The sequence below is a fragment of the Lolium rigidum genome, chromosome 1 (assembly GCF_022539505.1).
Source record: "Lolium rigidum isolate FL_2022 chromosome 1, APGP_CSIRO_Lrig_0.1, whole genome shotgun sequence".
Classification (NCBI taxonomy): domain Eukaryota; kingdom Viridiplantae; phylum Streptophyta; class Magnoliopsida; order Poales; family Poaceae; genus Lolium; species Lolium rigidum.
This window is the reverse complement of record NC_061508.1, coordinates 54,419,453-54,435,348: the sequence shown is the minus strand read 5'-3', so window position 1 is coordinate 54,435,348 and position 15,896 is coordinate 54,419,453.

Sequence of the window (15,896 nt, the reverse complement as noted above, 5' to 3'; positions counted from 1 at the left end):
CTAAAGAGAATAATGTAGCTAAAGTTTGGACTATTACCACCACTAGTAATGTTAATGCTTCACATGTTGCTACACCCCCTACTATCAATGGTAAAATAATTGGTGTTGGCAATGTTTCTACTCCTAGTGCAAAGCGTGCAAAATTGCGTGAAACTGCTAAAACTGCTGAAACTGATAAAACTGCTGAAATTTTTCAAAATATTGGGGATAATGATCCCATTGCTGTAGATCATAATGGTTTAGATTTTGAAGATTGTCACATCTCTGAAGTTATAAAGTTCTTACAAAAGCTTGCTAAAAGTCCCAATGCTAGTGCTATAAATTTGGCCTTTACAAAACATATTACAAATGCTCTCATAAAAGCTAGAGAAGAGAAACTAAAACTTGAAATTTCTATTCCTAGGAAGTTGGAAGATGGTTGGGAGCCTAACATTAAGATGAGGGTCAATGATTTTGATTGTAATGCTTTATGCGATCTTGGTGCAAGTATTTCTGTTATGCCTAAGAAAATCTATGATATGCTTGACTTGCCACCATTGAGAAATTGTTATTTGGATGTTAATCTTGCTGATAATGCTATAAAGAAACCCTTGGGGAGGATTGATAATGTTCGTATTATGGTTAAAAATAACCTTGTCCCCGTTGATTTTGTTGTCTTGGATATTGAATGCAATGCATCTTGTCCCATTATATTGGGAAGACCTTTTCTTCGAACTGTTGGTGCTACCATTGATATGAAGGAAGGTAATATTAAATATCAATTTCCTCTCAAGAAAGGTATGGAACACTTCCCTGGAAAGAGAATGAAGTTACCTTATGATTCTATTATTAGAACAAATTATGATGTTGATGCTTCATCTCTTGATGTTACTTGATTCACACTTTTTGCGCCTAGCTGAAAGGCGTTAAAGAAAAGCGCTTATGGGAGACAACCCATTATTTTACTTCTGCACTTTATTTTATATTTGAGTCTTGGAAGTTGTTTACTACTGTAGCAACCTCTCCTTATCTTTATTTTATTGCATTGTTGTGCCAAGTAAAGTCTTTGATAGTAAAGCCAATACTAGATTTGAATTACTGCGCAGGAACAGATTTCTTGTCTGTCACGAATTTCGGCAGTAGTCCCTGTAGAAAAATCAAAAAATCTGCCAATTTACGTGCGTGATCCTCAGATATGTACGCAACTTTCATTCAATTTGGGCATTTTCATCTGAGCAAGTCTGGTGCCACTTTAAAATTCGTCTTTATGAACTGTTCTGTTTTGATAGATTCTGCCTTTTATTTCGCATTGCCTGTTTTGCTATGTTAGATGGATTTCTTTGTTCCATTAACTTTCAGTAGCTTTGTGCAATGTCCAAAGTGTTAAGAATGATTATGTCACCTCTGAATATATGAATTATGCACTGACCCTCTAATGAGTTTGTTTCGAGTTTGGTGTGGAGGAAGTTTTCAAGGGTCAAGAGAGGAGGATGATACAATATGATCAAGAAGAGTGAAAAGTCAAAGGTTGGGGATGCCCCCGTGGTTCATCCCTGCATATTTTAAGAAGACTCAAGCGTCTAAGCTTGGGGATGCCCAAGGCATCCCTTCTTCATCGACAACTTATCAGGTTCCTCTAGTGAAACTATATTTTTATTCCGTCACATCTTATGTGCTTTACTTGGAGCGTCTGTTTGTTTTTATTTTTGTTTTCGTTTGAATTAGTCGGATCCTAACATTCTTTGTTTGGGAGAGAGACACACTCCGCTGTTTCGTATGAACACATGTGTTCTTAGCTTCATCTTTAATGTTCATTGCGAAAGTTGAACTACTTCATTCATTGTTATATGGTTGGAAACGGAAAATGCCGCATGTGGTAAATGGTTTAATGTCTTGAATAATGTGATACTTGGCAATTGTTGTGCTCATATAGATCTTGTTTAAGCTCTTGCATCATGTACCTTGTACTCATTAAAGAATAACTACATAGAGCTTGTTAAAGTTTGGTTTGCATAATTGATCTCTAGATTCTAGATATTTTCTGATTGAGGTGTTTGAACAACAAGGAGACAATGTAAAGTCTTCTAATAGTTACAATATGTTCATATGTGAGCTTTGCTGCACCTTTTATACTTGAGTTTGCTTCAAACAACCTTGCTAGCCTAGCCTTGTATTGAGAGGAATTCTTCTCATGCATCCAAATCCTTGAGCCAATAACCATGCCATTTGTGTCCACCATACCTACCTACCACATGGTATTTCTCCGCCATTCCAAAGTAAATTACTTGAGTGCTACCTTTAAAATTTCTATTCTTTACCTTTGCAATATATAGCTCATGGGATAAAATAGCCTAAAAACTATTGTGGTGAAGAATATGTACTTATGTGTCTTATTTCTTAATAAGTTGCTTGTGGAGCGGTAACCATGTTTCTGGGGACGCCATCAACTTTTTACCTTTGTTGAATATCATGTGAGTTGCTATGCATGTTCGTCTTGTCTGAAGTAAGGGCGATTTTCATGATCAAATGGTTTGAGTATGCATACTGTTAGAGAAGAACATTGGGCCGCTAACTAAAGCCATGATTCATGGTGGAAGTTTCGTGTGGACAACTAATCCTCAATCTCTTATGAGAATATTAACTGTTGTTGAATGCTTATGCATTAAAGAGGAGTCCATTATCTGTTGTCTATGTTGTCCCGGTATGGATGTCTAAGTTGAGAATAATCAAAAGCGAGAAATCCAATACGAGCTTTCTCCTTAGACCTTTGTACATGCGGCATAGAGGTACCCCTTTGTGACACTTGGTTGAAACATATGCTATGCAATGATAATCCGTGTTAATCCAAGCTAATTAGGACAAGGTGCGAGCACTATTGGTATACTATGCATGAGGCTTGCAACTTATAAGATATCTTATACATAACACATATGCTTTATTACTACCGTTGACAAAATTGTTTCTTGTTTTCAAAATGAAAAGCTCTAGCACAAATATAGTAATCAATGCTTCCTCTCGCGAAGGGCCTATCTTTTATTTTATTGTTGAGTCAGTTTGCCTATTCTTTCTATCTTAGAAGCAAACACTTGTATCAACTGTGTGCATTGATTCTTACATGTTTACTTATTGCACTTGTTATATTGCTTTGTGTTGACAATTATCCATGAGATATACATGTTGAAGTTGAAAGCAACCGCTGAAACTTTATCTTCTTTTGTGTTGCTTCAATGCTTTTACTTTGAATCTATTGCTTTATGAGTAACTCTTATGCAAGTCTTATTGATGCTTGTCTTGAAAGTATTATTCATGAAAAGTCTTTGCTATATGATTCATTAGTTTACTCATTATCTTCATCATTGCTTCGAATCGCTGCATTCATCTCATATGCTTTACAATAGTATGATCAAGATTATGATAGCATGTCACTTCAGAAATTATCTTTGTTATCGTTTACCTACTCGAGGGCGAGTAGGAACTAAGCTTGGGGATGCTTGATACGTCCCAAAAGTATCTATAATTTCTTATGTTCCATGCTACTTTTATGATGATACTCACATGTTTTATACACATTATATGTCGTTATTATGCATTTTCCGGCACTAAACTATTGACGAGATGCCGAAGAGCCGCTTGTCATGTTTTCTGCTGTTTTTGGTTTCAGAAATCCTAGTAAGGAAATATTCTCGGAATTGGACGAAATCAACGCCTCGTGGGCCTATTTTTCCACGAAGCTTCCAGAAGTTCGAAGAGGAAACGAAGTGGGGCCACAAGGTGGCGACACACCAGGGCGGCGCGGCCCAGGTCCTAGCCGCGCCGGCCTGTTGTGTGGGCCCCTCGTGACGCCCCTTGACCTGCCCTTCCGCCTACTTAAAGCCTTCGTCGCGAAACTGATACGTCCCAAACGTATCTATAATTTCTTATGTTCCATGCTACTTTTATGATGATACTCACATGTTTTATACACATTATATGTCATTATTATGCATTTTCCGGCACTAACCTATTGACGAGATGCCGAAGAGCCGCTTGTTGTTTTCTCGCTGTTTTTGGTTTCGGAAATCCTAGTAAGGAAATATTCTCGGAATTGGACGAAATCAACGCCCAGGGGCCTATTTTTCCACGAAGCTTCCAGAAGTTCGAAGAGGAAACGAAGTGGGGCCACAAGGTGGCGACGCACCAGGGCGGCGCGGCCCAGGTCCTAGCCGCGCCGGCTTGTTGTGTGGGCCCCTCGTGACGCCCCTTGACCTGCCCTTCCGCCTACTTAAAGCCTTCGTCGCGAAACTGATACGTCCCAAACGTATCTATAATTTCTTATGTTCCATGCTACTTTTATGATGATACTCACATGTTTTATACACATTATATGTCATTATTATGCATTTTCCGGCACTAACCTATTGACGAGATGCCGAAGAGCCGCTGTCGCTCTGTCGCTGTTTTTGGTTTCGTAAATCCTAGTAAGGAAATATTCTCGGAATTGGACGAAATCAACGCCCAGGGTCCTATTTTTGCACGAAGCTTCCAGAAGACCGAAGGAGTCACGAAGTGGGGCCACGAGGCGCCACCACAACAGGGCGGCGCGGCCAGCAAGGGGCCCGCGCGACCCTGTTGTGTGGGGCCCCCGTGGCGCCTCTTGACCTGCCCTTCCGCCTACTTAAAGCCTCCGTCGCGAAACCCCCGCATCGAGAGCCACGATACGGAAAACCTTCCGCAGACGCCGCCACCGCCAATCCCATCTCGGGGATTCAGGAGATCGCCTCCGGCACCCCCGCCGGAGAGGGGAATCATCTCCCGGAGGTCACTTCATCGCCATGATCGCCTCCGGATCGATGTGTGAGTAGTTCACCCCTCGGACTATGGGTCCATAGCAGTAGCTAGATGGTCGTCTTCTCCCCATTGTGCTATCATGTTAGATCTTGTGAGCTGCCTATCATGATCAAGATCATCTATTTGTAATCCTTCATGTTGTGTTTGTTGGGATCCGATGAATATTGAATACTATGTCAAGTTGATTATCAATCTATCATATATGTTATTTATGTTCTTGCATGCTCTCCGTTGCTAGTAGAGGCTCGGCCAAGTTGATACTTGTGACTCCAAGAGGGAGTATTTATGCTCGATAGTGGGTTCATGCCTCCATTAAATCCGGGACGAGTGACGTAAAGTTCTAAGGTTGTGGATGTGCTGTTGCCACTAGGGATAAAACATCGATGCTTTGTCTAAGGATATTTGTGTTGATTACATTACGCACCATACTTAATGCAATTGTCTCGTTGTTTACAACTTAATACTCGGAGGGGGTTCGGATGATAACCTCGAAGGTGGACTTTTTAGGCATAGATGCATGCCGGATAGCGGTCTATGTACTTTGTCGTAATGCCCCGATTAAATCTCATAGTACTCATCATGATATATGTATGTGCATTGTTATGCCTTCTTTATTTGTCAATTGCCCAACCGTAATTTGTTCACCCAACATCTCGCTATCTTATGGGAGAGACACCGCTAGTGATCCGTGGACCCCGGTCCTATTCTTTACATCCGAAATACAAACCGCCGCAATTGTTCTTTACCGTTCTTCGCAAACAACCATCATCATCCACACTATACATCTAATCCTTTTGTTTACAAGCAAGCCGGTGAGATTGACAACCTCGTCGTTACGTTGGGGAAAAGTTCCGTGATTGTGTTGTGCAGGTTCCACGTTGGCGCCGAATCCCCGGTGTTGCGCCGTACTACACTCCTCCGCCATCAACCTTCAACGTGCTTCTTGGCTCCTCCCGGTTCGATAAACCTTGGTTTCTTTCTCGAGGGAAAACTTGCTACCGTACGCATCACACCTTCCTCTTGGGGTTCCCAACGGACGTGTTGATCGCACGCATCGAAACCCCCGCACCGAGAGCCATGATACGGAAAACCTTCCGCAGACGCCGCCGCCGCCAATCCCATCTCGGGGATTCAGGAGATCGCCTCCGGCAGCCTTCCGGAGAGGGGAATCATCTCCCGGAGGTCTCTTCATCGCCATGATCGCCTCCGGATCGATGTGTGAGTAGTCCACCCCTGGACTATGGGTCCATAGCGAGTAGCTAGATGGTTGTCTTCTCCTCATTGTGCTATCATGTTAGATCTTGTGAGCTGCCTATCATGATCAAGATCATCTATTTGTAATGCTACATGTTGTGTTTGTTGGGATCCGATGAATATTGAATACTATGTCAAGTTGATTATCAATCTATCATATATGTTATTTATGTTCTTGCATGCCCTCCGTTGCTAGTAGAGGCTCTGGTCAAGTTGATACTTGTGACTCCAAGAGGGGGTATTTATGCTCGATAGTGGGTTCATGCCTCCATTAAATCTGGGACGATGACGTGAAAGTTCTAAGGTTGTGGATGTGTTGTTGCCACTAGGGATAAAACATCGATGCTTTGTCTAAGGATATTTGTGTTGATTACATTACGCACCATACTTAATGCAATTGTCCGTTGTTTACAACTTAATACCGGAGGGGGTTCGGATGATAACCCGAAGGTGGACTTTTTAGGCATAGATGCATGTCGGATAGCGGTCTATGTACTTTGTCGTAATGCCCCGATTAAATCTCATAGTACTCATCATGATATATGTATGTGCATTGTTATGCCTTCTTTATTTGTCAATTGCCCAACCGTAATTTGTTCACCCAACATCTCGTTTATCTTATGGGAGAGACACCACTAGTGAACTCGTGGACCCCGGTCCAATTCTTTACATCTGAAATACAATCTACCGCAATTGTTCTTTACTGTTCTTCGCAAACAATCATCATCTTCCACACAATACGTTTAATCCTTTGTTTACAAGCAAGCCGGTGAGATTGACAACCTCACTGTTACGTTGGGGCAAAGTACTTTGATTATGTTGTGCAGGTTCCACGTTGGCGCCGGAATCCCTGGTGTTGCGCCGCACTACACTCCGCCACCATCAACCTTCAACATGCTTCTTGGCTCCTACTGGTTCGATAAACCTTGGTTTCTTTCTGAGGGAAAACTTGCTACTGTACGCATCACACCTTCCTCTTGGGGTTCCCAACGGATGTGTGTCAACTGCACGCATCAATTATTTTTGGACTTAAACAAATCTTGGCAATATTCCAAGATATTATTTTCACTCTTAAGGAGTATTCGTAAATTGTTCTTATTATCCACCTCTGACATCAAACCCTAAAGCATCGGGAAGGGGGGAACCAAACCCTAAAAATTGAAAGCATGCATATTTGAATCTTTAACCATTGCCCTTATCGGACAATGATGCTATCTTTCAGAAACAGAGGACTATGGTCAGTCCAAACAATCGAACTGCACTACATTGCAGTCGCCAGACAAGTTCATCGCTTGCTCATGTTACTTTGAGTATTTTCACCAAATTACTTGCAAAATACTATACTTATCACTCTTGCATGAAAAGCAAAATTGCTATCTTCATAAGTATGAATATGACTATGTGGTTTGCAATGGAACCACATGGCATGAGTATGGTGCAGGTTCCATTGCAAGGGTTTGTATCCATCTAGGATTAACAACAAATGTCGTCCAGTGATTCTTGTGCCGTAATAACCGTGTTAACCATAAGATCTGGAGTGGGACGGAGTAGTCAAGTGTGTTTCTTCCTCTCGTACATCAACAGATGCGCTTACCGTAGCAGTTGTATCTCAAGAGAACAACCGGTGGGTGGGGATCCCATGCTAATTCCCCACGGTAATGCGGTCTATGATGGGTTGCAACGACCGGCGAAGGTATCGAGGTCGCGAAACCTGATAGTTGTCGAGGTCGGAAGGTATCCAAGTGATACAGACCGGCGAGGACCCAAGGTAGGAATTGCAACAAAGAGTGGGTGTGCGAGGTCGAGGAGGAATGCAATATTGACTAGGACCTTATACCGGGCCTCACACCACGGAAGTGTGGACGGAAAAGCTGCCCGGTTGGCACCAAGGTTAAGATCTGTTATGAGTAAAGCAACACACCTCTGAAGAATGTAATGAATCGTGACCAGTCACTCCTTGTTCCGGGATTTGGAACTGCGAACGCTGCCGAAAAGGAACTCCATGAAGTTCTAGTAAACCAGTGAAGGCTGACGGACATAGTTCTTCTGATTAAAAGCAACCATTTGAAGAAATGATTATGAAAACCTCCATTGGTATTAGACTTTCTGGTCTAGTATCGTAGCTAGTGCATTACACACCTCTTTCCTATAATGAACTTATTGAGTACGCTCGTACTCATACCTCTTATAATCCCCTGCTTAGATTGTCCGAATCACCTTGAGGAGGCCAACGAAGGACAAGACGGAGCAGATGGGATCTGCTACGAGGAACCAGACCTCTCTGGAGGAGTAGATGGGGTCGACTACCTGATAGTGTACGAAACCGGGGAGGTTCTAGAAGAAGAACAAGCTTAGACCACGAGAGTAGTAGTAGTAATCGAGCATCACAAACTTTATAGTATTTAGCTGCTCGAGTCGAATAATGTTAAACTTGTTAAGACATATATATCGTAAGTTGAGTTGGGTTCACCTCGAACCTAGGAGTAAACCTCTATGAACCCAGGAGGAGCTCCGAGATGATGTATATATATGGTTTGTAATAATATGTTAATGAGTTAAGGACCAGCTATGTTTCTATTGTACTACTCTGAGGGATGTAATATTTGCCGATTAGTACTCCGCACATGTTATGTCAACGACTAGCATACTACAACATGCAGTGGTATGCAGAGTCACCACAGGTTGGTATCTTTGGATTAGGGTTTATTCCTCGGCTGCCACTGTTCGTGGTAGGAATATACACACGATGTGTAATCGACTATTTTGTTGTAATACAATATTTGAACATTGGTGCTATTTGTGTGAATCACGGAGTTACCCAATTTATGTTTGTGTTAAGGTTCATGCATTACACTAATAAAAGAATGAGGCTTTGTACTGGATGAAAAAAGTTCTGCAGTTACATCAACTATGTTCTGTCCTACACATAAATGATATCAGATGTTTATACTGAACATTTATACATACGTATATTCATTACCACCAAATCTTAACTAGTTTTTTTTATCGGTACAACTTTTTTTTATCGGTAGAACATATTTAATGCACTATTCTTAATTGCTATTTTAAAGATAATAACCACAATAGTGCTGGTAACTCTCAATGTAAACTGCAATAGAGTTCAGATGCATATTAACGTGCATACATAATTCAATAGTTGAAATCGTGTTATTTTTCAAATTAATTTGAGATAGTTCGCCTAAAGGTTTTCTATCTTAATCCAAACCACGCTCAGAAAAGTCGCATACAATATATTTATATGTTTTATGTGCCTATTTTAGTGTTGATATCTTGATAGAGTGTTCCACCACACATGTACCATGTACCTTTGTATAAAATATAAAATGTTTCTTTTATATTTTGTGTAAAACCGTGTGATTGTTGAACTGCAACAAAATTAAAAAGTTTTGTATCTGAACTACATACCTTTGGCTTAATGGCCTGAGTCATACCACATGTGCAGCGAGTCCTACAACAAAGACCCTCACGGTCAATTGCTTATGTGAACTAGGAGAGAGTATCCGACACACCAGATGTATTTATGCAACCAGTTTAAATCATATTTTGGTTTGAATTAACTCCTATTCACAACAACATGAATATTTTTTCCGAGCCACGAGTTGAATGTATAACTTTAATTTATGTTAATAAGTTGGTAGAAACTAGGGTTCTACCGAGGCGAGGGCGTAGATTGTAGGGGTGGAAGTGCGGAGAGCGAGAGGGAGGAAGGCGGCGGCGGCGGCAGGGCGCCGTGGCGGGCTTGCGGCGGCGGCGGCTAGGGCTTGGGCGGCGCGAGCAAGAGAAGGCCGACTCCTCTGGGAGTCGGCAATAATGATATCTGATTATTGCTTGATTGATTTAGTCTATTACAACTCGTATATATAAGAGAACTAGCGAAACCCTAATCTGCTAACTGGGCTAAGCCCCTAACTAAGCTTGGCCGGTTGGGCCAATGGGCCCCCTCCGGCGGTAGACCAAGCCGGTCATAACATCTCTCCCCGCCTGCGCAAACAGCTCGTCCTCGAGCTGGTAGTCCGGATAATGTCTGCCGGAACTCCTCGCGGGGCTCCCAAGTCGCCTCCTCCTCGGAAAGGCCCTCCCACCGCACCAACAAGTGCCACACATCACGACGGAGTTGAGCGCGGAGCACCTTGGCCGGACCGGGCAGCGAGACGACCCTCGACTCGTCGGCGGAAGTGGTGGAGTGGCCATCGGTGGGGCACCGTGATAGGGCTTCGAGCAGGCCCACATGGAACACGTCGTGAATGCGAGCCCCTCTCGGTAACCGAAGCCCGTAGGCCATGGTCCCAATCCGCTCGACGATGATGAAGGGCCCCGCATAGCGCGGACCAAGTTTACGCTTGGCACGCGGGTCGAGGGATCGATGAGAGCGGTGCAACAGGCGAAGCCACACCCAGTCACCCACCGCATACTCAACCTCCCGATGTCGCCCGTCATAGTAGTGCTTGGCGACCTGTTGAGCTTGGACAAGACGCTGCCGCACCTCGGCCAGCATCTCGTCGCGTGCGCGGATGAGCTCGCCAGCTGCCTCCGTCCGCGCCGCCGCTCGGATCCACCGGTAGGATAGGTGGTGGGGGTCGACCGTAGACCACCTCGAACGGCGTGGCACGCAGGGCGAGTGGTAGGAGGTGTTGTAGCAGATACTCCGCCCATGCAAGCCAATCCACCCAAGCGCGAGGACGATCACCTGTAACACAGCGCAAATACATGGCGATCACCTTATTGACCACCTCGGACTGGCCGTCCGTCTGAGGATGGAACGCCGTGCTGAACCGGAGTTGGACCCCAGCCATGCGGAAGAGGTCCCGCCATACGTGCCCAGTGAACACCGGATCTCGATCACAGACGATGGACGAGGGAAACCCGTGTAGGCGGACGATACCGTCGAAGAAGGCGCGGGCCACAGACGCTGCCGTGTAGGGATGGCCAAGCGCGATGAAATGGGCGTATTTGGAGAAGCGGTTGACGAGGGATCATCTCGGCAATGCCTACGTATTGTAGACTTGGGTTTCGGGAGAGAGCGACGATGGAGATTCCGGGGTCGAGATTAGGCACACGACGTACCCAGCTTCGGGTCCCCTCGGTGGAGGATCCCTACGTGCTGCTAGCAATCCACTATATGAACACAAATATATTTACGAGGTGTCGCCGTAGGCGGCGCTATGTTGTCTATCTCCTCTCTATCTGTTGGCCTCCTTATTTCGGGTGCCCTGGCTAGCTTTATATATGCAACCAGCCTAGGGTTTTACAAGAGTCCTAGTCGACTACTTCTTCGGGTTGCCTTGTTGGGCCTTCTCCATAATTGGTCTTCTCCATATTGGGCCGAGCCGGGTATACTAATAATGGGTATCCGAAGGGTATGCCCATGTCGGTAGCCCCCGAGTTTATAGGGAAGTCGAAGACTTGCGTAGAAACTCCAAGCATAACCATCTCCGAAGTCGAAGAAATACAAGGCGAGGTCCATGTCGTAGATCATGTGTAGCGTAGATGATGTCGACGATTCTTGAAATTATCGGGTGCGCGGCAGCGCCCCGATGGGAGTAGCCCCCGAGTCTATGGACAAGTGCTTGCACTTAGGCATAGACTCAAGTTGTACTACTCGATGAAGAACTTAACTATATTTCTGGAAAACTTGATGAAATCCATGTGCTCCCGATGGGAGTAGGCTCCACTCGAGTCGTAGAATCGAGTTGAGTCTACAAACCTTAATTGCCGTAGATGTCGTCGAAATTATCTTTCTATCGGGTGCGCGACCAGCGCTCCCGATGGGAGTACCCCCGAGGCTACAGCCAAGTGTTTGCACTTGGGTGTAGGCTCAAGTTGCTTTTAATCGACTCCACAATTTTTCCTCTTTCTTGTATCTTATCGGGAGGGTGAACAATACTCTCGATAAGAGTAGCCCCCGAGCCTATGATCAGGTGCTTGCACCTAGGCATAGGCTCAAGTTGTACTACTCGATAAACAACTTGGCGCAGCCCCTCTTTTATCGACTCCGAGCCGTTGCTATTTTTATTTGACATCCATATCTATATTGTACGAGGATAATGATAATTGGGGCTAGTTCATCTGACGGATCAGGTACTAGTTAACTGCTCTAGTGGCAATCCGCAAAAACCTACTTCAAGATCACGTCCCTGGACATGATCTCGGGATACTGGTGTTAACTCGACAGGTGCCGCTTAAGGTCTTGCCATTCTATCGAGTCCCAGTCATATTTTATCGGGTACCTAACGCGTCCGTTAGGATTTTTCTTCGTATCTGTTGATACGGATAAAAGTAGCAGAGCGCAGTCTTCGGCGATGCCACGCCCAGCAGAACGGATCTCGGGGTCTTACCTTCGCAAATTTGCGGCATTCAGAAATTGATCGCAACTTTGGCGTTCCGAGAATATATTATCGAGTGCCTTGTTCGGCTGATGCAATGACCCATTTTGCGGGTTCTTCTATTTTTCTCTCGGGCTTGATGAGACAACCGAATATATTGGTTATTCTATATTGTCGGGTACATCACCGATGCTTTTGCTTGGAACAATATGACGAGTCAATGGACCCGAAGATTTGTCCACCTTTTTTTTTTTTTTTTGGTTCCTCCTTGATGAAAATTTCGTCGAGTTCCTCCTTCAGGAAAATTTCTTCGGGTCCTCCTTGAGGACAATTCTTCGGGTTCCTCCTTCAGGAAAATACTTCGGGTTCCTCCTTCAGGATAGTTCTCCGGGACCTCTTTGAGGATAATTTTTCAGGACCTTCTTGAAGATAATTCTTCGGGACCTGTTCTTTCTTGAAGGCAATTTCATCGAGTTCTCCCTGTAGACAATTTCGTCGGGTTCTCTCTTATATACCTTGAATTTTGCTTTCTCCTGCACAAATAAACAAACTTTTTCTATCTTTCCCTTGACTCTCTTTTTCGCATGCGGTGTCAGATGCTTAGATTCGATGATATGTAAAGTGAATATATGCCGCGTAGCCCCCAAGTGTCGGGTGCGACGAAAGTAAATGATAATCAACTTTATGTGAAATAAAGGAACACTTAGCTTATTGGGCACAACGGAGTTGATGCGCGATGAAATCTTCGAGTGCAGCGAAAAAGTCGAGCCGAAGTAGAAACCACGAATAGCGAAAGTGGATACCACCTAATTGTTGATGGAGAGATAGCCGAGCCCCCGAGCACTGCTGGGGTGATGTCATGATTGTTGCTTTAGACGCCGTGTCACAGTTGTCACTCGGGGCAAAGTCGTTGTCGAGCCCCCGAGTATTATCCGTGTCGCCAAAATAAGGCCATTAAGGATGAAATACTGAAGATGAATCCGAGATGAAGTACTTGAGATGACTTCATATTAAAGATTACACCATGAATTATGAATCATATATTGAAGATGAATTCGCCGATATCATAGAAGATGAATCCATTGACCCGAAGAATCCAGTAATAACCATAAAAGATGAACCCGTTGATATCATAGAGGATGAATCCATTGACCCGAAGAAAATAGTTCCAATAATAACCATAGAAGATGAATCCGTTGAGCTGGAAACGCATCGGGTAATATTCTATAAGAATAAACCAGTAATATCCATATAGATGAATCCGAATAAATTCACTGGCCCGAAGAAATAAATCCAGTAATAATCATCGAGTATAAATCCACTGTCCCGGAAATCCGCCCGGTAGTATTATATTAGAGAAAACCAATGATAACCCAAAGAAAACCAATCCAGTAAGCCGAAGAAAATAAATCTACTGAGCCGAAGAAGATAAAGCCACTAAGCCGAACAAAATAAATCCACTGAGGCGAAGGAGATGTGTCCGGAGCCGAAGAAAATAAATCCATTTGTGTACTTGCGGTAATGATGTAATGGCGAGTCCATGCGGTGTTTTAGCCGAAAGTAGTCGATGAGGTAACACGGTCAACACGGCGGGTCCGCGACGGGCGAGCCCCCGAGCGTAGAGAATATGCGACGGCGAAATAGTCGGAGCTTTTTCCGATCTGTTGTGTTAATGAAACGCAAAATCTGTGCGCAAATAATAGTACGAGCCGAAAAAATATTTGGCAAAATAAATTTGCAAGTAGTAATTAATTGAAAGTATAGCACCTGATCTGTTTGTATTGGATGGCAAGTTTGTGACGGCGAGGTTGAGTCCCATTTAGACGAAAGATGGCGACGATACAGACGAGGTCGACAAAATTGTTTAATGTTCATCCGAAAGAATTCCGCCCTGAGGAGTCACAATACTTCGGGTGCAGAGACGATTGCCAGATGACGTGTCGTAAGCTCCCGATAATTGTAATGATTATTTTCATCTGATTCCTCGCCACTTCCTCAATATTGCGACGTGCGGGTAATAATCTGATCTTGCTCTGTTTGTCTTGTTCCTCATATATAATCAATATGCATGCAAAGAGTTAGCTTTTGTATTAAATAATTAATAACATGATTGATAAGAGAGAGATAGATGGGATTGGATGGTCGGCCGTGAAGCTCATGGGCTCATCAAGTGTGCTAGGCAAGCCGATTGATTTGACCGGTCGGCTGCCGGCCAGGCTGTCGTACGAGCCTTTGGATTCCTTTGAAGCTTGTTCTCGTTGCTGATAACGTGAATTGCCTTGCCTTTTCTCGCTGCTGCTACTCGTCTGCAACCTGCACGGCTTCTCGACGAATTTTGACTGGCTGCCGCGCGTTGTTGATTGACTTTGCTCACGCCGATTTGCTTGTTCGATACTTCACGACGAGTTTGAAGACGCCAACGTACATGAATCAGCCGATGTCAAACTTGATGATGATGTAGAGGGATCTCGCCCGGATAACAAAATCCAGCGTCGCGATATTCCCACAGACGGCGCCAATTGACGAGGGATCATCTCGGCAATGCCTACGTATTGTAGACTTGGGTTTCGGGAGAGAGCGACGATGGAGATTCCGGGGTCGAGATTAGGCACACGACGTACCCAGCTTCGGGTCCCCTCGGTGGAGGATCCCTACGTGCTGCTAGCAATCCACTATATGAACACAAATATATTTACAGGGTGTCGCCGTAGGCGGCGCTATGTTGTCTATCTCCTCTCTATCTGTTGGCCTCCTTATTTCGGGTGCCCTGGCTAGCTTTATATATGCAACCAGCCTAGGGTTTTACAAGAGTCCTAGTCGACTACTTCTTCGGGTTGCCTTGTTGGGCCTTCTCCATAATTGGTCTTCTCCATATTGGGCCGAGCCAGGTATACTAATAATGGGTATCCGAAGGGTATGCCCATGTCAGCGGTCAACCACCGTAAGGATGACAGACTTGCCGCCCACCCTCGGAAGGCCCTCGATGAAGTCCATGGAGATGTCGGCCCACACCTGTGAAGGAACGTCAAGCGGCCGCAAGACACCGGCTGGACGCAAAGTCTCCGTCTTGTTGCGCCGGCACGTCTCACACGAACGCACCCAATCTCGGACCAGGGCCTTATCGCCGGGGATGTAGAAGTCCGCACGAAGGCGATGGAGGGTCTTCTGGACACCCTCATGACCGGCGGAGTGCGCCAAGAGCAGCACCTGATGGCGGAGGTCATCATGGTCGGGGACGAACACGCGGCGCCCGTGGAGGAGAAGGTCGTCGGTGACGCGCCAAGGGTCGTCCAACTCGCCCGCGGCGAGCTGCCGCCGCGAGAGCCGGGCATCCGGCGCGGACACCGCCGCTCGGCGGATGCGGTCGAAGAGGGCGAAGGAGGGACCCGAGCGGATGCGGAGCGAGTGTCCCGGCCGAGTCACCCTCAATGGCGTCGGGCTCGACGCGTCGCGGCGGGACAGGGCGTCGGCCACCGTGTTGAGGCGGCCCGG